We start from the raw sequence: 21,877 nt of genomic DNA, 5'->3' as shown, positions 1-21,877 counted from the left end.
GAGTACAAAGGTTCATCAGATTGTACTTCCTTTCCCACTCTTTGTTTCTTTGGGCTATCTTGAATGTCAATGACATCCTATATTTTCCTCTTCCCTTTTGAGGTAGAAGGCTCCCCTATTGTTGGCATCAACACACTGTAGTTGGACTTCTTATACAACATGTAATCACCAGGAGGGATTGCTCTGGTAGATGCAGACCTATTTAGAACCAGTCTTTCTTTCTTAGGGTTGTTCTTAATTACAACCTCCCTCTTTTCTTTCAATGTTTGCATCACATCCTCAAAACAAAGAATTAAGAACTTTATCTTCTCTTCAAAGGGGTGAAAGCTAGACAAAGGGTCATAGCTAGTGTCAAATTGGTGCACAAAGTCTAAAGCCTTTTTGTAGGCCACCCACTTTTCCTTCCTCAACTCTTGCTCATCTAAATCAAACTCATTCCTAATGAGGTCTTTAGGAAATTGGAATTGGTGGGGTCTACCTCTACATATTGCCCTCTTTTTGAACATGCCGTTGAAGAAATCTTCAGGGTCAGCACATTGGGATACTGCAGTTGACAAATGGTACGGTTGAAGGAAATCTTCAAAATACTTCCAACCTCCTTTAATTATCACAAATTGATGTGCTATGGTAACTGTAGGGAAAATGGTCCCTTTACCTCTGCCTATTAGTTCTGCCTCTTGCACACTACTAATTTGCCTAAGGATTTCTGCAATTCCTACTTTAAGAGGGACCTGATAGGGTAACAAGAATGGAGTACCTTTGAAACCATATACTCTGAAAACTGTGGAGACAGGGTATAAGTAGATATCACCCCAATTGTGGACAATTTTAATATTCTCAGCAAACTCTTTTGGCCTAATGAATTCCAAAAGAACCTTAGGGACTCTTGGATTCTTTGAATAGATAAGAGTCCTAATCTTAGATGCAAAAAAATTATCAAACTTTAAGAAGCTTGCATCTTCTCTCTCCAACGACAGCACTGTACTCCATAACTGCACTGGCATCTTCTCTCCATCGTTCTCTTTCACAATATCCATTCCACTTGCAAAATAGTCACCACCCTTGAACAAAAATAAATGCATGAGGAGGGAGTACCATCCAAAAGGCCTATCCACTTTCCCATTCTTTATTCCTATCAATCCTTCATGGATGGTATCAGTGATATAGGAAGCATAGTCAAAAGTCACTGCCAAAGAGGGATTCAAAATTTGAGCAATCATTAACATGTAATGAGTTGGCATATTTGCCTCAGCATCTTCTCCTAAAATTTGGTAGAGTGACTAGTACAATCCTTTGGCCCTAAGGGTAAATAGATTTAAAGAAAAAGGCTCCTTAGTGTTAGGTCCTACAACTGTTAACTCGCCTATCTTCACAAAGAATTCTTTAAGAGGCCCATTTCTAAGGTGGTTCCTCTACACACTGTAAACCTGAGCTAGTGATTTAAAGTTAATAGGCTCTAAAAAAATGGTAAACTCACTAAGCCCAAAAGCATTTTTGAACTCCTAATTATTTATTTCAATGAGGGTTTTCCCACTTATATCCTTAACACTTCTTGTGATTGGGTCATAGTTGTGTGCAATCTGAGTTAGGAGATCCACATCCATGAATACTCTAGGGACCACCAATTTGCCTACATCCAACTCCCAAATACTATTCATTGGGGCTGGGGAGTTTCTCATACCAAATCCAACTTTTAATAATCCCAACCTAGATAACCCAATTTGACGGTCTCTTAGCCAGTTGCCCTTGTCATACAATCCTTCTCCTATTTTTAGGCGAGGAGCTCTTGGCACTAATTCCTTTACCTTTGCTGCCACATTAGTTGACATTGTTAACTGTTCTAGGAAATCATCACAGATAGCCCTCTCCTGGTAATTAACCTTTCCTGAGAATTCTCTTTTAGGTGCCATCTTAAACAACTATGAAAGCAATTTAATTACCAGCCCCAACTGTTCTGTAATAAATCAAAACCTCAGTTAAAACACACTTTCAAGTAATTGCCAAGCAAGAATACAAGAGAACCTATTTTTTGCTTAAAGAAATCTGCTCTGCAACTGAAGAAATTTGCTCTACAAGTGAAGAAATTTGCTCTGCAACTACTTCTCTACAACAATTTTTTAAAATGATGCCTTCATTCGATTGATGCGAGATCATATATGGTAGTCGAGTTCTTAACTGTGACATTGATACTGCATGCTTCGGTCATCCTTTCAGAATTTAATTCATAGAAGAATTCAAAAATTTCACTCCAATGGGTCATAACATGCCTGTATATTTTCTTTTCGCTCTTTTGCCATTTCGCAGAGCATAACATCCTAGCAATTTCACCAAATGAAATCATGCCAGCCATTCGATCAGATGAGACTTGATCAGTCTTTACACTGTTTTAACCTCTTTGCCTTTGTATCGGGCCCTACCTCCTTTTCGCCATTTCATAGGCTTTATCCCTCGAGCACTTTCCTTTTGCAAAGCTACGCCAAGCATTAGATGGAACTCTAACCACCCAACCTTTAACTCCTACCGGGACCGTCAACTTTTTCACTAACTGTGCCTCATCTTGACGGCTAATGGTTTTTCTCTATTTCGCAGGCTTTATCCCTTGGTTGATTTGCAACCATGAAGCAACAAGAACCCTTGGATCAAAATAGAGTTGATCCCCTTTTATCTTTATGCTTTATCTGATCTTCGGGCCCACTAGCTCTTTCGCCATTTCACAAACCTTAAAACATTAGCATCTTACCTTTGCGAACACATGTGAACCGTTAGATTATATCAAACTTGCTTGACACTTAACAACCTACTTGAATCCGACAGACGTGGGTTGTCTGACTCAGCTTTATCCACCTAGTGTCTAGTCATTCCTGAACTGACATGTCAACTTTTTATTCGTTGAGAGAAAACATCAGGATCCACTTTATCCTTGCCACCTGTATCTGCCAGGTCACTTCTTATCCCATAGCATGACTCATCTTCTTGGACCCACCCGTTAGTCCTTAAATCCAATTCGTTGACCACTTCAATTTTTGGCCACGTGTCATTATCTTATTTGCCATCTCAACCAACTAGACTGCTTTCTCGGAATGCCATGTCATTTTGTTGTTTCACGAAAGCTATCTGTCGAGCATCTTTCTCCTGCAAAACTGTGCTAGCTGTTAGATCTTTGAGAACCTGTGCATCTATTATGCTTCTTATAAACCTCTTTTGCCCTGGCCCAAAAAACCTTTCGCTGTTTCGCAGAGCATAACATGTGAGCATCTATCTCCTATGAAACAACGTGAGCAGTTGATTTCTTTTAAACTCGATCGCCTTTTAGCCTTGAGAAAGTCTTCACCGTTGTGTCCTGCCAAACCTTTTCATCATTTTGTGAAAGGTAATTTACTTGCTCGTTTTGGTTGCGAATCAACACCAGCTGTTAGATCTAAAGTGAGATGGAGTCTCGTTAAACCAGATCCAATGCACACAGTCGAACATGATTTTTCCTTTCACTATTTCACATAGCTTAACACACCCGCAACTTTGTCTAATGAAATAGCGAAAGTCATGGATTCATTTGGAAGTTGCATGACACTTACTGGACCCGACAATATTAGAAGGAAAAAGACATAAGGCATAGATTTTTCACAATTATTTAATGACCTCTTAGGCAAATAACAAGGGGGGACACTTCACACAACCCCAATACCCATTACTTAAGTGAATAAAGTAACGCAGGAATAGAAACTAGAGGGTTTTGATCAGACATTTAAGCAATTAAAACTAAAAACCCTTAACCCTTAAAGACCTAACACAGATTTGAAGCAATTAATAGCTCACCTGACTCAAAATTTAAAAAACCTAGCCAATCATGGGAAAAGAAAACCCATTTCTTAAACACTAATAACACCGTCTTAAGAAAAGTGTAACTTTCAAATGGAAAGACCAATGTTAAGAGGCATTTGAAGCATTAAAAGAGTATCCCCTATCTACACCAGTCTTAGTCTCACCAATACATGGAAAACCTTTTCTATTGTACATATCAGAAATGTATTCATCTTTGGGAGCCCTCTTGGTGTAACATGACAACCAAGGGAAGGAGAGAGAAATATACTACATCAGTAGAACCCTTATTGGATATGAGCTTAATTACACTCTCATACAACAGGCCTATCTAGAGGTGATCTTTACATCCAAGAAGCTTAGACACTATATGCTGGGTCATAAAGTTCAAATCATTGCATGCTTTGATCCTCTCAGATACCTATTGAGAAGAGAAGCATTAATCGAAAGATTGGCCAAATGGGTCATGATCTTGAGTTAATTTGACATAGAATATGTAGACAAGAAAGAAATAAAAGGTCAGATCAATTGGAAAAGGCACCCATACAAGACATCCATTCATTGTTGGTAGAATTTCCTGATGAGTTAGGGTTTACACTCTCAGCATCCATAAATTGGAAATTATATTTTGACGGATCATACACCAATCATGGAGTAGGAGCGAGAATTGTCTTCATCACTCCTCAAGGAGAATCCATTCCAAAATCATTTAGAATCAGCATCCCATGTAGAAATAATATAGCTAAATATGAAGCCCTAGTCATAGGACTTCACACTAACATACAATGGAAGATAATGGAATTACAAGTCTATGGAAATTCCTAGCTTATCATCAATCAGGTGAAGGATGATTATAACACTAAAGATGACAAGTTGACACCTTACAAACAATTGGTGGAGGAATTCAAGTAGCACTTTACCAATGTAATGTTTGAGAAAATTCCTAAAATACAAAATAGAATAGCTGACACAATGGCTATAGTAGGATATCTTTTGGATAAGGCCAACCATGGAACTCAGTTTGAGTTCATAGTAGAATAGTTAATGGTATCAGCTTAAAAAATCCCATCTTCTGAGTATGTATGTATGATAATAGGACCCAAGTCACCATGGTAACAAGAAGTACATGCATGTCTATGTGATCAATATATGTCTCTTGATCTTTCATGCCATCAACAAAAGGCTCTTATACGTCAGGCATTAAGACATACAATCATTTTTGATAGTCTGTACAAGAAAATCTTACATGGCACTCTTCTTCACTACCTAAATTCTAAAGAAGCACAATCAACCTTAAAGGGGGTTCATGATGGGAGCTATGGAGCTCATTCTTCTAGTCCTACATTAGCAAAGAAACTGCTGAGAACAAGATATACTGGCCAACAATGGAGAAGGTGTTGGCATTATGTGAACTGGTATGAAGACATAATGAATGTGAACCAGTATGAGGACATAATGACATTGTATGTTGTCATTGATGTCAATATGATGAAGACGTGTGAACTGGCATATGTGAGAACCAGTATAACACTGTGAACCAATATTTGTGCCAAAGTGAAGTGGTTTGCTTGTTCATGATGAACCAACATATAGTTATGGGAATCGGCATATGGAAGTATTGTATGACTACCGATTGGAAGTCTCAACTTTAGGGTTTCTAGTTAATGTGCTTCAAGCCTGTGTGGCTCAACTGATGATATTGTGTGATGAGTTAGCATTGTAAAGAAGAACAAATCATGTTTCCATGCAAGCCTATGTGCGTAAAGGATCTTGCATGAGGGAGATTGTTCCTATCTACCTCAGGAATGTGTGAAGCCTATAAAACGGTGATAACATGTGATGGGTTATCAGCCACCATAAAATCAGTGGAAATGGACAATGGAGAATGTCTTGAGTTTGGATCAAGATCTGCTGCATTTAATGCAGTGTGCTCAATAGTTAGGATTGAACCATTTGAATTCCTTAACCTAATAGGTTTAGGGTTTAGGGTTTATGCTACCGACCTATCTATTTTCCTATAAGGTAGATGTTGTGTCTCTTTCTAAGGTTGTTGGCAAAAGTTGTGTGTGTATATCCAAGAGAAGGGATACGTGATTCTTGCCAAACCAAAAGGAGAGAAGTGATACCTGTAGAGTGGAAGTACAGAAGGTGAAGAGGAGCTTAAGTAGATCTGCATTAGTATTGAGTGTTGTTACCAGATCATTGTAATAGCTATTAATCTCTAACCACCTCAACAGTTGAAAAATCCCTTAACAGGGTAGCCTTAACCGGCTTGCTGAAAATCCTTTAACAGGGTAACTCAAAGCTACTGAGTTTGGAATCCTTTAGCTATTGAGTTCTTGAAATCCTATAACAAGGTAACCTTTAACAGGGTTTAACCCTTAACCAGGTATTGTAGCCATCCCTTAACCGGGTGATCTCTAACAGGATCAGTTCCAAGCAGAACCTTCTGTAATGTCTCTAACCGGACAAGGCTCCTAACAGAGCGGACTTCTAAAGAGTTCAAAAATAGCTTATGGGTATTCATCCCCACCGTGGTTTTTCCTAGTTGGGTTTCCACGTGAAAAATATGTGTGTCATGTGTGATGCTTTTATCTTGTGATGCTTTTCTATTGTCTGTCAAGCATATGATGGTTCTGTGTTTTGTGCCTGTCAATAAAACATGTTGAACTAGCTATTATTATGATCTAATGATAGATTACCTATTTATGCATAAGGATGAAATGGTAGTGTAGTCTCGAGTTGAGTGAAAAGCTAAAGTGAGTAACCAGTTAATGCTTGTCTCAGACATTCTTAGCTTTATTGGTTGCACTCTATTTCAAACCGGTGTCACTGTCTACTAGTCGTTTGAAGTGTCTACTGTCAAACTGGTTTTGGACTAAATTTTTGTCTGTAATGATTCACCCCCCCCTCTCAGTACTGGTTTGGTACTATTCACTCATCATTAAGTTATCAATTGGTTTCAGAGCATTCTCCAGGTCCTCTGTGCTATAATCTTAATCGCTTGAGGTAAAGATCCCAGTCTAATGATGAAGAGGGAAGGTCCAAAGTTTAACAGAGAAAATTTCAGTATATGGAAAGACAGAATGAAGATATTCATTAGAAGCATGGGTGCTCAACACTAGAGATATGTTGAGACCTTCTATGCTACTCCTACTGGTACCCTTATCGATGACCAAAAGAGAGAGATGCAGGAGAATGGGCAAGTCATGGAAGCCCTAATTAGTAGTTTATCTGACATTGAGTTTATTGATGTTCAGGATAAGGTAAATCCCAAAGAGGTATGGGATACTCTTGAAAATATCTATGGCAATGATGAGCATGTAAAACAGGGTAAGGAAGAAAGCCTTAGAGAGAAATTTGAAGATATGTGGATGGTTGAAGGTGAGACCATTCAACAGTATGGAATAAGGATAAAAACTGTTGTTGGAGATATCAAGAGTGCAGGTGGTAAAATAGAAGATGTTGTTGGTATTTTGGTATGGTTTTGTCATTGATGTCAACACCTACTAAAACACTAGCACTTTGGAGATCCAACAACATTCACCAGCAAGCAAGTAACTATTGCACAGTTACTGGTATAATGTTCACTGGTAGGATATAATGATCACTGACACTTGGTAATGTCGAAGACATTGTGTGGACACTTTGTTTTGAAGAATTAATCATTAGTATGTTCATATTTACATATTTGGTGTTACCGGCAAATAGGTCCAGGGTTACCTAGGGTTACACCAGTAGGTTTATCTTTACCAGATCAACATGGCACGCTATAGAGATGATTTATTATTGTTGTAAATGCATTAAGATGACATGTTTAATCGGTTATTGCATCGGATATTATATTGTTTACAAAATGATTTTATTGTAATATCTTGTAGAGCTGACTTACTAAAATTGGTCTTAGGTTAAGGTATAAATGTAAGATCTTATTTGTAAGATCGAATGTGGAATGCGGAAAAAGGATTGTGAGAAGGTATATGTGAGATTAAGCAGAGGTATACATGAAGACATCATTTGAAGGTGAAGCTAGGTTTTTGTAGAAGCATATCAGCATTACACCGGTACTGAATCTAGCATATGAAGATGCTATTTTGTGCAGTACATTCTTATTGGATTTAACCATCCAACTGTAGTCAGTGTGACTCCCATTGTGTGATTGAGCAGTGAGCTCTAGGCTATTAGCCTTACTGCATGTGCAGACCCCATTTATGTACACTTACTATCTGTAGTAGTATCATCTGATTGTGGGTAAGGTTTCCCACTATGGTTTTTCCCCTTACAGGATTTCCACATACAAATATTGGTGTTATGTGTTGTGGATGACTTTATGTTTGTGTTTCATGCATTAATCTTTACCGGTATAACAATTTACTGTTAACATTGTCTACCGACATACTTAACTTGTTTATCGGTATTAAGCATTAAATTGGTTTAATGGTTTTTGATTTGAATTTATTAGACAACTGATTCACCCCTCCTCCCCTCTTAGTTGTCTCTGGGACCTAACAATTGGTATCAGAGCCTAGTCCTCTTTTTGCAAAAGTTTAACAACTTGAGGAGATCCAATGACTACTAATTATTTCAGGAAGGACAGTCCTAAAATTGATGGAACCAACTATGGGATATGGAAGATCAGAATGGAGACACATCTGAATTGCATTGCTAAGGACATCTGGGAAGTTACAAAGAATGGTTATACTACTGCTGTAGCTGGTCAGACTGCTCCAACTACCTTAGCCAAAGATGAGGAGAATTATTGCAAAGCAAGAGAAGCACTTTTAAGCGCTTTATCATATCAACAAATCATGGGATTATCAGATAGGTCTACTTCTGAAGCTATTTGGGATCATTTGGAAACACTAAATGAAGGAGATTCCACAGTCAGGATTGCAAAACTTGAAAGCTTCTGAGTTAGGTATGAACATCTGAAAATGGAAGAAGATGAAAGGATTTCTTCTTTTATGGAAAGAGTAAATGAAATTGTTTTGGGTATTAAATGTTGTGGAGGAACCTTGAGTGTGGATGAAATTGTTTCAAAAATCTTAAGAGGATTTCCACTGGCATATAAAATGAAGGTTACTGCTATAAATGAGTTGAGAACAATACCTAATACATCAGTAACTAGGGATACATTAATTGGAAAACTTTCAGCTTTTGAAATTGAGGAATTTGGTCTTGTTGCTACTATAAAGACAGATTTGGCCTTTAAAGCATCAACATCATCTACTCCATCATTTGACAAATCAGATTGGAAAGCATTTTATGCAAGAGAACTTGAAGAAACTAGTAAGGAGAATGAAGAGCTTGAAGAACTTGAAGTACTATTTGCAAGGAAAATACCAAAAGGTCTAGTTGGAAGCAAGTATGAAGGTAAAGCACCCTTTAATTGTTTTAACTACAATAAGATTGGTCATATGGCTTCGAGATGCCCTGATAGACATGCTAGACTAAGAGAAGAAGCTAGAAGAACATACAAGCCTAATCCTGAATATTAGAGATACAGATTTAAGAAGAACAAAGACAAATCTTGTTACATTGCTAATGAAGGTGTGACTGATGATTCTAATGAGGATCCAACAAACAATGGATGGGTTTTTGTTGCTATAACAGAAGATCAACCGGCACCTACTGCTCAACCGGTAGAACAAGCCCTAGAAGCTAAAGTTGAAGTAAAGGATGAATGGATCATTGAATCAGGATGCTCACATCATATGACAAGAGGCAAAGGTAAATTCTTGAACTTTCAAGAATACAATGGAGGTTTAGTAATATTTGGAGATGATAAAGCCTGTTCAATATCTCTTGATGGTAAGCATGACACTAACAATGTCTACTATGTTGAAGGATTAAAGCATAATCTTTTAAGTGTTGGTCAATTGGTTGAGAAAGGATTTCAGTTAAAATTTAAGAATGGAAAATGCAAAATCATGAATAGAATTGGTTTAGAGATTGCAACTGGTAATCAGGCTAGAGGTAATATCTTTCATTTGAATAATAGTGAAAAGGCATGCTTGATTGCACATATAGATGAAAGTTGGTTATGGCATAAGAGACTATGTCATGTAAACTTTGATTGTATGGTAAAGATCAGTGCTTCTAAGGCAGTTAGAGATCTACCCAAAATTGTGAAACCTCATAATACAATATGTAAGGAATGTCAATTTGGAAAACAAGTTAGAGCTAGTTTCAAAAATATTCCAGAAAAATCCAATAATGCTCTTGATTTGATTCACACTGATTTATGTGGTCCAGCTAGAACTAAAAGCTTACGAGGTGATAGATATTTTATGCTAATTATTGATGATTATTCTAGAATGTGTTGGGTTACTTTTCTTAGAGAAAAATCAGAAGCACTTGGAAAGTTCAAACTGTTCAAAGCAATGGTTGAAAATGAAACTGGTAAGAAAATCAAATGTTTAAGATCAGATCAAGGAGGAGAATTCACATCTAAGGACTTTAATACATTCTGTGAAGTGAATGGAATCAGAAGACAGCTATCAGCACCTCGGACACCATAGCAGGATGGAGTTGTTGAAAGGAAAAATAGAACTATCTTAGATGCAGCAAGAAGTATGTTATTTGAAGCAAATTTACCACATGTGTATTGGAGAGAAGCAGTCAGCACAGCCGTCTATACATTCAACAAAGTTCACATCAAAGGTGAAACCGGTAAGACCCCTCATGAACTATGGTTTGGTAATACTCCTACTCTTAAGTATTTCAGAATTTTTGGAAGTAAATGTTATATTAGAAGAGATGAGTATATTGGCAAATTTGATCCTAGAAGTGATGAAGGGATATTTCTTGGTTATTCATCTAAGAGCAAGGCATATAGATGTTTTAATAAGAGATTGCAGAAAATTGTTGAGAGTACAAATGTAAAGATTGGTGAACAATTCAGAGGAACTTCAAGGTATATAGATTCTGAACCGGCAACAGAAGTTGTGACAAATGAACCTACACTAAATCCACCGATATAGAATGAAGATCCAGTTACCCCGATACCATTAGAGGATTCCACTCAAATTGAGCCATCATCTGTTAATGAGGCATGTGAAGATAAATTTTGGATTAAAGCTATGGAAGAAGAATTAGGACAAATTGAGTGAAAAATAATACTTGGACATTAGTTCCCCGGCCCAAAGATAAAAATGTAATTGGAACCAAATGGGTATTTAGAAAAAAACTTAATGAAGATGGTAAGGTTGTAATAAATAAAGAAAGATTAGTGTGTAAGGGATATTCTCATAAAGAAGGAGTTGATTACAATGAAACCTTTGCACTGGTAGCTAGAATTGAGGCAGTCAGATTATTCTTGGCCTTTGCAGCTCACAAAAACTACAAAGTTTATCAAATGGATATTAAATGTGCATTCTTGAATGGAGATCTTGAAGAGTAAGTCTATATTGAACAAATTGATGGATTTTCTTTGACATATGACAATGATATGGTTTGCAAATTAAGAAAAGCTCTGTATGGATTAAAACAAGCCCCAAGAGTTTGGTATGCAAGGTTGGATAAGTATCTTTTAAAGATTGGTTTTACTAAAGGAAATGCAAACAATAATTTATATTACAAAATAACTAATGATGACATCTTGATTATAGAAGTATTCGTTGATGATATAATCTTTGGAGGAGAAGATGGATTATGTAAGGAATTTTCTATTAAAATGCAGCAAGAATTTGAAATGTCTATGATTGGAGAAATAAAATTCTTTTTAGGATTGCAGATTTCACAGACTGACAAAGGTATATTTTTTAGTCAATCCAAGTACCTGAAAGAGTTACTAAAGAAATTTGGGATGGAGAACTCTAAACTGGTAAGCACACCTATGACTACAAATGACAAATTATCTCAAAGGGATGAATCTACACCTGTTAATCCAACTAGATACAAATCTATGATAGGAGGTTTACTGTATTTGACACAAACCAGGCCTGATATTATGAATGTAGTATGTATTGTTTCAAGATTTCAAAGTAATCCTAAGGAAAATCATGAATCAATAGTAAAAAAGATTTTTTGGTACTTACAAGGCACTGCAAATCTTGGATTATGGTATCCTAGAGATGAAAATTTTGATCTATGTGCATACACAGATGCAAATTGGGCAAGAGATGTGGATGATAGGAAAAGAACCACCAGCGGAGCATTCTTTCTTGGAAAGAGATTAGTTTATTGGTTGAGTAAGAAATAGAGTTGTACATCTTTATCAACAGCAGAATTAGAATATGTTGCAGCAGCAACTAACTGTACATAGGTACTATGGTTTAAGCAAATGTTGAAAGACATAAAGGTAAAATGCAAGGAACCTATTACTTTATATTGTGATAACACTGCAGCAATTGATATATCTAAGAATCCGGTATTACACTCTAAAACAAAACATGTTTCTATCAAACTAAATTTTCTAAGGGAAAAAGTTGAAGAAAAAGAGATAAAACTGGTTTATGTGAATACTAAAGAACAACTTGCAGATATTTTCACAAAACCTTTGCCTAAGGAGACTTTTGAATATCTCAGAGATCAGCTTGGAGTCATACCACCACTGGTAGAGACTTAGACAGTTGATGATTGTCATCAACTGACAGAATTAAAAGACAAATCTTTTACTCCGATCTTTGATGAGGAAGCTACTTCTCAGGTGGAGTAGTTGGTATATTGAATTGATTGGTATTTTGTATATGAACTTGATTTTTGTAACTTTGGCATTTGATGTCAAAGGGGGAGAGATATCTATGGAAAAACACATTATCTTTTATCCTTGGATAAACACATGTTGCTCCCAGGGGGAGAAATTGTTGTTTAGGAGGATTGTTGATTTTTGGTATTTGGCATTTCTGTTTTGGCACTTTGATGGTTTTTCCATCTTGTGTTGCCATCAATGCCAAAAGGGGAGATTGTTGGTATTTTGGTATGGTTTTTTCATTGATGTCAACACCTACTAAAACACTAGCACTTTGGAGATCTGGCAACATTCACCAGCAAGCAAGTAACTATTGCATAGTTACTGGTATCCCGCAGGATATAATGATCACTGACACTTGGAATGATATGGAAGACACTTGGTAATGTCGAAGACATTGTGTGGACACTTTGTTTTGAAGAATTAATCATTGGTATATTCATATTTACATATTTACTATTACCGGAAAATAGGTCCAGGGTTACCTAGGGTTACACCAGCAGGTTTACCTTTTCCAGATTAGCATGGCACTCTATAGAGATGATTTATTATTGTTGTAAATGCATTAAGCCAACATGTTTAATCGGTTATTGCATTGGATATTATATTGTTTACAAAATGATTTTATTGTAATATCTTGTAGAGTCGACCTACTAAAATTGGTTTTAGGTTATGGTATAAATGTAAGATCTTATTTGTAAGATCAAATGTGGAATGTAGAAAAAGGATTGTGAGAAGGTATATGCGAGATTAAGCAGAGGTATACATGAAGACATCATTTGAAGGTGAAGCTAGGTTTTTGTAGAAGCATATTAGCATTACATCAGTACTGAATCTAGCATATGAAGATGCTATTTTGTGTAGTACATTCTTATTGGATTTAACCATCCAACTGTAGTTAGCGTGACTCCCATTGTGTGATTGAGAAATGAACTCTAGGCTATTGGCCTTTCTGCATGTGCAGACCCCATTTATGTACACTTACTATCTGCAGTAATATCATCTGATTGTGGGTAAGGTTTCCCACCATGGTTTTTCCCCTTATAGGGTTTCCATTTACAAATATTGGTGTTATGTGTTGTGGATGACTTTATGTTTGTGTTTCATGCATTAATCTTTACTAGTATAACAATTTACTGTTAACACTGTCTATCGGCATAGTCAACTGGTTTATCGGTATTAAGCATTAAATTGGTTTAATGGTTTTTGATTTGAATTTATTAGACAACTGATTCAACCCCCCCCTCTCAGCTATCTCCGGGACCTAACAGATGCTTTTATCTTGTGATTCTTTGCTATTGTCTGTCAAGCATATGATGGTTCTGTGTTTTATGCCTATCAATAAAACATGTTGAACTAGCTATTATTATGATCTGATGATAGATTACCTATTTATGCATAAGGGTGAAATGGTAGTGTAGTCTCGAGTTGAGTGAAAAGCTAAAGTGAGTAATCGGTTAATGCTTGTCTCAGACATTCTTAGCTTTACCGGTTGCACTCTGTTTCAAACTGGTGTCACTGTCTGCCAGTCATTTGAAGTGTTTGTTGTCAAACCAGTTTTGGACTAAATTTTTGTCTAAACTGATTCACCCCCCCTCTCAGTACTGGTTTGGTACTATTCACTCATCATTAAGTTATCAATTGGTATCAGAGCATTCTACAGATCCTATGTGCTATAAGCTTAACTGCTTGAGGTAAAGATCCTAGTCTAATGATGAAGAGGGAAGGTCCAAAGTTTAATAGAGAAAATTTCAGTATATGGAAAGATAGAATGAAGATATTCATCAGAAGCATGGGTGCTCAACACTGGAGCTATGTTGCTCCTACTGGTACCCTTATCGATGACCAAAAGAGAGAGATGCAGGAGAATGGGCAAGTCATGGAAGCCCTAATTAGTAGTTTATCTAACATTGAGTTTATTGATGTTCAGGATAAGGTAAATCCCAAAGAGGTATGGGATACTCTTGAAAATATCTATGGTGGTGATGAGCATGTAAAATAGGCTAAGGAAGAAAGCCTTAGAGGGGAGTTTGAAGATATGTGGATGGTTGAAGGTGAGACCATTCAACAGTGTGGAATAAGGATCAAAACCGTTGTTGGAGATATCAAGAGTGTAGGTGGTAAAATAGAAGATGCCACTGTGGTAAACAAAGTCTTGAGATCCCTATTGTTGGTCTATGCATTAAGGGTTGCTGCTATTTAGGAGCTGAGATCAATAGACAATACTAAGGTAACCTTAGACTCCATCATAGAAAAGTTGACAGCCTATGAGCTAAATAGTTTTGATGGTAGTGTTCAAAAGGCTAAATCAACTTTTAAAGCTTTTGCTATACCATCCAGAAAAGGAAAAGAAGCTAGCACTAGTGGTGAACCAAGATAGAGTAGAGAAATGGATGATAAGGAGATTTTGATGGCATTTGAAGCTCTCCTTGCTAGGAAACTTCCTAAAGGAACTGACAAATACAAAGGTAAGCTACCTTTGAAATGCTTTTCTTGCAACCAGATAGGACATATTGTTGTAAACTATCCTAATGGTGACAACAAGGACAAACCGAAAAGGTTCAAGAAATTCAAAGGAGGAAACCGGAGAAACTGTTTTGTGGTAGTTGATGAAGGTGTCACAGGAAGAATCAGAGGATGAAGAAAATGAAGATATTGTGTTTGTTGCTATCAAGGAAGATGTGTCAGACAAGAAGGCTCTTGTCTCTAGGTTTGATAATTCCAATGAATGGATCTTTGATAGTGGTTGTTCTCACCATATGACTAGTGACCAGAGCAATTTTCTATCCTTGGAGGAGTATGATGGTGGTGTGGTTTGCTTTGGCAATGATGCACCATGCATGGTCAAAGGTAGAGGGTCCATCTCTCTGAATGGAAAGAGTAGTGCTGACAATGTGTATTGGGTTGATGGTCTCAGACACAACCTTCTGAGTGTTGCCTAGTTGAATAACAGTGGCCTCACTCTGAAATTCAAGAATGCAATTTGTAGAATCAAAGGAAAGAATGGTGAATTGGTGGCCATCAGCATGTAGACCAAAGGTAATCTATTTCATCTGAATGCAAATATAAGTACATGTCTTATGACAAAATTTGATGATAGCTGGATATGGCATAGGAGACTCTGCCATGTAAAATTTGATAACATTGTGAAAGCTAGTAAGATCAAGGCAGTTAGAGGGTTGCCAGTGCTAAGCAAGCCGGATAATACCTTGTGTAGAGAGTGTCAATTGGGGAAAATGTCTTCCTCAACCTTTAAAGGTAAATCTTTCACTATTGACAACTTGCTTGATCTTGTGCATACTGATTTATGTGGCTCTATGAAAACTAGAAGTGTGCAGGATGATAGGTACTTCATGATTCTCACTGATGACTGCTCAACAATGATGTGGGTCACATTCTTGAAAGACAAGTCTGAAGCCTTTGTAAAGTTCAAAGCTTTTATAGCTTTAGTGGAGAAGGAAAGTGGTAAAAGGATCAAGTGCCTGAGAATTGATCAAGGAGGGGAATTCACTTCGGGTGAATTCAACAAGTACTGTGAAGAACATGGCATCAAGAGGCAATTGTCTGCCCCCCAGACTCTACAGCAAAATGGCCTAGTAGAAAGGAATAACTAGACTATGGTTGAAGTAGCTAGAACCATGTTGATTCAAGGAAAGGTAGCTCACACCTTTTGGAGAGAAGCGGTGAGCACTGTAGTCTACACAATGAACTGGGTACTCATCAAGAAAGGTAAGGATAAAACTCCTTATGAGTATTGGACCGATAAGACACCTGTGGTTAGCTACTTTAGAGTGTTTGGTAGCAAATGTTACATCAAGAGGAGTGAACACCAGAGAAAATTTGATGCGAGATGTGATGAGGGAATATTCCTTGGATATTCCACCAAGAGCAAAGCTCTCAAGTGTTTCAACAATAGGACTCAGAGAATTATGGAAAGCGTCAATGTAAGAGTTGATGAAACCTCTGAGAAAACTGAGGAAACTGGCAGTGAGCAAGCGGTAAATGAACCGGTTGCAACCTTCTGGGAACCGGTTGTCAGTCAACCGAGTACCAGTAACAGTTTTCCTACACCGACAAATATAGATGCTGATACTAATGGAGATAAGGATGAAGAAGAAAAGCAAGAGGAATCCATCAAGACCATTCCTCGGTATGTCAAGCTGAATCATGATCCTAATCAGACCATAGGAGATAAGGATGCAAGAATCCTTACAAGAAGAAAGGTCAGAGAAAACTCATGTATGATCTCTGAATTTGAGCCTAAATCATTTAAAGAAGAACATAAAGATGAAGACTGGATCAAGGCAATGGAAGAGGAACTTGACCAGATAGAGAAAAATGGTACATGGTCTTTGGTACCTAGACTGGAGCATAAAAATGTCATTGGTACCAAATGGGTCTTCAAAAATAAGCTGAATGAGGATGGCACAGTGATTAGAAATAAAGCCAAATTGGTATGCAAAGGATATGCTCAAGAAGAAGGAGAAGACTATGGAGAAACCTTTTCTCCTATAGCCAGATTGGAAGGAGTTCATATGCTTCTTGCATATACAGCTTTTAAAGGCTTCAAAGTATATCAAATAGATGTAAAACATGCATTCCTAAATGGTGTACTTGAAGAGGAGGTGTATATAGAGCAACCAAATGGGTTTTCCCTATCTAAAGACAGTGACATGGTATGTAGGCTACATAAAGCCTTATATGGGCTAAAGCAGGCACCTAGAGAATGGTATGAACACCTACATTCCCATCTTGTGAAGATTGGATTTGAGAGAACAAGTGAAGATAGCAATATCTACTTGAGGTCTGAAGGAGATCAGATCCTGATTTATGAGGTATTCGTTGATGACATTATCTTTGGTGGAGATGACAAGATGAGTCATGAATTTGCAGATGAGATGAAGAAAGAGTTTGAGATGTCACTCATAGGTAAGATTAAGTTCTTCATTGGACTATAGATCTAGCAGATGAGGGATGGAATCTTTATCACTTAGTCCAAGTATGTCAAAGAGGTGTTGAAGACCTTTGGCATGGAAGATAGAAAACCGGTTGGTACACCGATGGTGACCGGTTGTAAACTATCCAAAGAGGATGACTCTACATTGGTTGATGAGAAGGAATACCGATCAATGATTGGTAAGTTGCATTATTTAGTGCATAGAAGACTGGATATTGCACATGCAGTTGGCATTACTACAAGATTCCAGAAAATTCCAAGAGAATCCCACTTGGTTGCAGTCAAGCGGATTCTTAGGTATCTGAAAGGAACTATTCACCATGGGTTATGGTATCCATACAATAATGATTTTAACCTGAAGGTGTTCACAGATGTTGATTGGGCTAGTAATGTAGATGACCAGAAGGGCACAACCAGTGGTGCATTCTTCCTTGGTGGTAGACTAGTCTCATGGATGAGTAAAAAGAAGAGTTGTATCTCTCAACCTACAACAGAAGTGGAGTATGTTGCAGCTTTCATGAACTACACTCAGATAATTTGGATGAAGCATGTATTGAATGGCTTCAAAGTTCCTATATCTGAACTTGTAAGTATATTTTGTGACAATACCAGTGCAATTAATATCTCCAAGAATTTGGTTTTACATTCTAGAACCAAGCACTTGAGCCTAAGTACCATTTCTTGAGGGAAAAGGTTCAGAACAAAGAGATTGCACTGGAGCATGTTTCCAGTAAGGAGCAATTAGTAGACATATTCACCAAGCCTCTCCCAAAGACTACATTTACATACTTAAGAGGTGAATTAGGGGTATTGCCCCTTCAGGAGGTGAACTAAAAGCATATGCTCCACATCAGTCAGGTATTGCATAGTCAAATTTATTTTGGATTGATGTGTTGAAGTATGCTACTCCTCAGGGGGAGCAACATAATGGAATAGGGTAGCTTGTGCCTCCACTTTGGCATTGTTGTTAAAGGGGGAGAAGATATCTACAAAAATTGCGGGAGAAGATGTGAAGCGGAGAGATATCTTTGTATATTGCCATCAATGCCAAAGGGGGAGATTGTTGGCATTATGTGAACCGGTATGAGGACATAATGGATGTGAACTGGTATGAGGACATAATGACATTGTATGTTGTCATTGATGTCAGTATGAAGAAGAGGTGTGAACTGACATATGTGAGAACTGATATAACACTATGAACCAGTATTTGTGCGAAAGTGAAGCAGTGTGCTTGTTCATGATGAACCAGCATATAGTTATGGGAATTGGCATATGGAAGTATTTTATGACTATCGGTTGGTAGTCTCAACTTTAGGGTTTCTAGTTAATTTGCTTCAAGCCTGTGTGGCTCAACCGATGATATTGTGTGATGAGTTAGCATTGTAAAGAAGAACAGATCATGTTGCCATGCAATCCTGTGTGCGTAAAGGATCTTGCATGAGGGATATTGTTCCTATCTACCTCGAGAATGTGCGAAGTCGGTAAAACGGTGATAACATGTGATGGGTTATCAGCCACCATAAAATCGATGGAAATGGACGATGGAGAATGTCTTGAGTTTGGATCAAGATCTGCTGCATTTAATGCAGTGTGCTCAATGGTCAGGATTGAACCGTTTGAATTCTTTAACCTAAGAGGTTTAGGGTTTAGGGTTTATGCTACCGACCTATCCGTTTTCCTATAAGGTCGATGTTGTGTCTCTTTTTGACATTGTTGGCAAAAGTTGTGTGTGTGTATCCAAGAGAAGGGATACGTGATTCTTGCTAGACCAAAAGGAGAGAAGTGATACCTGTAGAGTGTAAGTGCAAAAGGTGAAGAGGAGATTAAGTGGATCTACATTGGCATTGAGTGATGTTACCAGATCATTGTAATACCTGTTGATCTCTAACCACCTCAACAGTTGGAAAATCCCTTAACAGGGTAGCCTTAACCGGCTTGCTCAAAATCCTTTAACAGGGTAACTCAAAGCTACTGAGTTCAGAATCCTTTAGCTATTGAGTTCTTGAAATCCTCTAACAAGGTAACCTTTAACAGGGTTTAACCCTTAACCAGGTGATCTCTAACAGGATCAGTTCCTAGCAGATGCTTTTGTAATGTCTCTAACCGGACAAGGCTCCTAACAGAGCGGACTTCTAAAGAGTTCAAAAATAGCTTGTGGGTATTCATCCCCACCGTGGTTTTTCCCAGTTGGGTTTCCACATGAAAAATATGTGTGTCTTGTGTGATGCTTTTCTATTGTCTGTCAAGCATATGATGGTTCTGTGTTTTATGCATGTCAATAAAACACGTTGAACTAGCTATTATTATGATTTGATGATAGATTACCTATTTATGCATAAGGGTGAAATGGTAGTGTAGTCTCGAGTTGAGTGAAAAGCTAAAGTGAGTAATCGGTTAATGCTTGTCTCAGACATTCTTAGCTTTACCGGTTGCACTCTGTTTCAAACCGGTGTCACTATCTGCCAGTCATTTGAAGTGTCTGTTGTCAAACTGGTTTTGGACTAAATTTTTGTTTGTACTGATTCACCCCCCCTCTCAGTACCAGTTTGGTACTATTCACTCGTCATTAAGTTATCAGAAGGATATTTACAAATATGTCAAAAAATACAGACAATGTCAGATACATGGAGATTTGATTCATGCACCTACCCAGGACCTTCAACCGATTACATTATTGGAAAGAGACACTATTCTAGTAATGTTTGATGCATGGAGATTGCTTAGGGGTTGTCATTGATGGAAAATTAGTCTAGTTATCCTATTAGGTTCATGTAGATTTGATCTATCAAAAGTCATATTGTCTTAAGGCGTGAGTCTAGAAGGTGGAACTCACTTACCGACAAAATTTGAGCATAGTATATAGATTCATTAAGCACAACTAATTCTCGGTCATATATTTTTGGTTGCAGTAATTGGAGTAGTTGATTGGATGATTGAGGCATCTTACTTTGCAATTCCAACCTCTGATGTCAATTTTAGTGAAAGATTCAAGGTTCAGTATCTGGTGATTTTGAAAAAATAGAACTAATGTATTGATTAGTTGGGTACCGTGTGATCTAGAATGCTTGAGTTACTTTTGGTGATCGGTGTTGTGTTCAAGGTAATTGTGTCATTGCACGTGAAGCTTGTCATCATCTATTTTGGGTCCACATATGCATTTGTGGACGGATTGAGCCGACATGTTACTACACATTTCTTTTTTTGCAATTTTGTGAAGCCGAATTGGTTAAGATCTCTTTTGTTGATGTGAATATATAATTTCAATCTAGATGATTAGTTTGTGTGTATTGTTGAATGTGTAATGTGCGAATATTGAGGTATGAAGTGTGAAGAGCATCAAAATGTAGATTTGATGCTCTGGTAAATGATTGTGCAGTTGAATAGGGTAGAAAGACATAGTGCTATCAGATTGTCATATTGTGCTTAGCTGGAAATGATCTTTGGCATGTGTAGATGCTACATTACAGTTCAGACATTGTAATATATATTTTATTTCACTTGTAGGATAGTGAGTCCTCCGGATTTGTTACCCTTCATTATAATTGAGTAGTGAACCCTAGTTTGTGTGCCTAAATGCAAGTGCAATCCACTTTATGTATATATTATCATACTTCTAACCATAGTATAATAATATTGTGGGTTCAAATACCACCGTGGTTTTTCCCTTTCTAGGCTTCCACATAAAAAAATGGGTGTTATGGTTGTGTGGTTGTTTTCTTTGTGTTTCTTTATTTTAATTTCTTTCTTATGCATTCGGTTGTTTAAGAATTAGTTTAATAAATTTGAAAATTGCAGAACACTCGTTCACCCCCCCTCTCAATTTTTATTGATTCCAACAATTGGTATCAGAGCTTAGTTTCTTTGAGAAAGCCTAATAACTTGAGGAAGATCTGAAATATTGAATCAATGGACTCCAGTTTGCAGAGACAACTTATTGTGGCACTTGAAGATCTTGATGCAGCTATGAAAGAGAAGAGTAGCCCGAGGAGAAGTTTGGAAGCAACTAAAAGTTTCATTCAGACTTTGAAAGAGAAAGTGAGCACAACAAGAGAGAAGAGAAAGGAACTGATGGAGAAAGAAGGGAAAAGCATTAACAATAAATCCCTACAAAACTGTTGGCATATGCACACTCCAATGAGACATTGTATGTGATTGAAGGTTTTGTCATTAATGGCAACCTTGCATTCCTATGGCACTGGCAAGACATTATACCGACAAAGCATTACACCGACAAGATAGTGCACCGGCATCAGCAGATGACACTCTACACCGGCACCAACACAGAAGAAAGAAAGTATACTGGCACTGAGGCTGACAGGATTTTTGTTATACAATATTTTATTTATTATTGTAAGCCGACTTGGCAAATTGTAAAATGACTCTTATATATAAAGGAGATCATTATAGAC

This window comes from Cryptomeria japonica, chromosome 6, assembly GCF_030272615.1.
Source record: "Cryptomeria japonica chromosome 6, Sugi_1.0, whole genome shotgun sequence".
Lineage (NCBI taxonomy): Eukaryota > Viridiplantae > Streptophyta > Pinopsida > Cupressales > Cupressaceae > Cryptomeria > Cryptomeria japonica.
The sequence above is the reverse complement of the archived record's forward strand: the minus strand, read 5'-3'. Positions refer to the sequence as shown.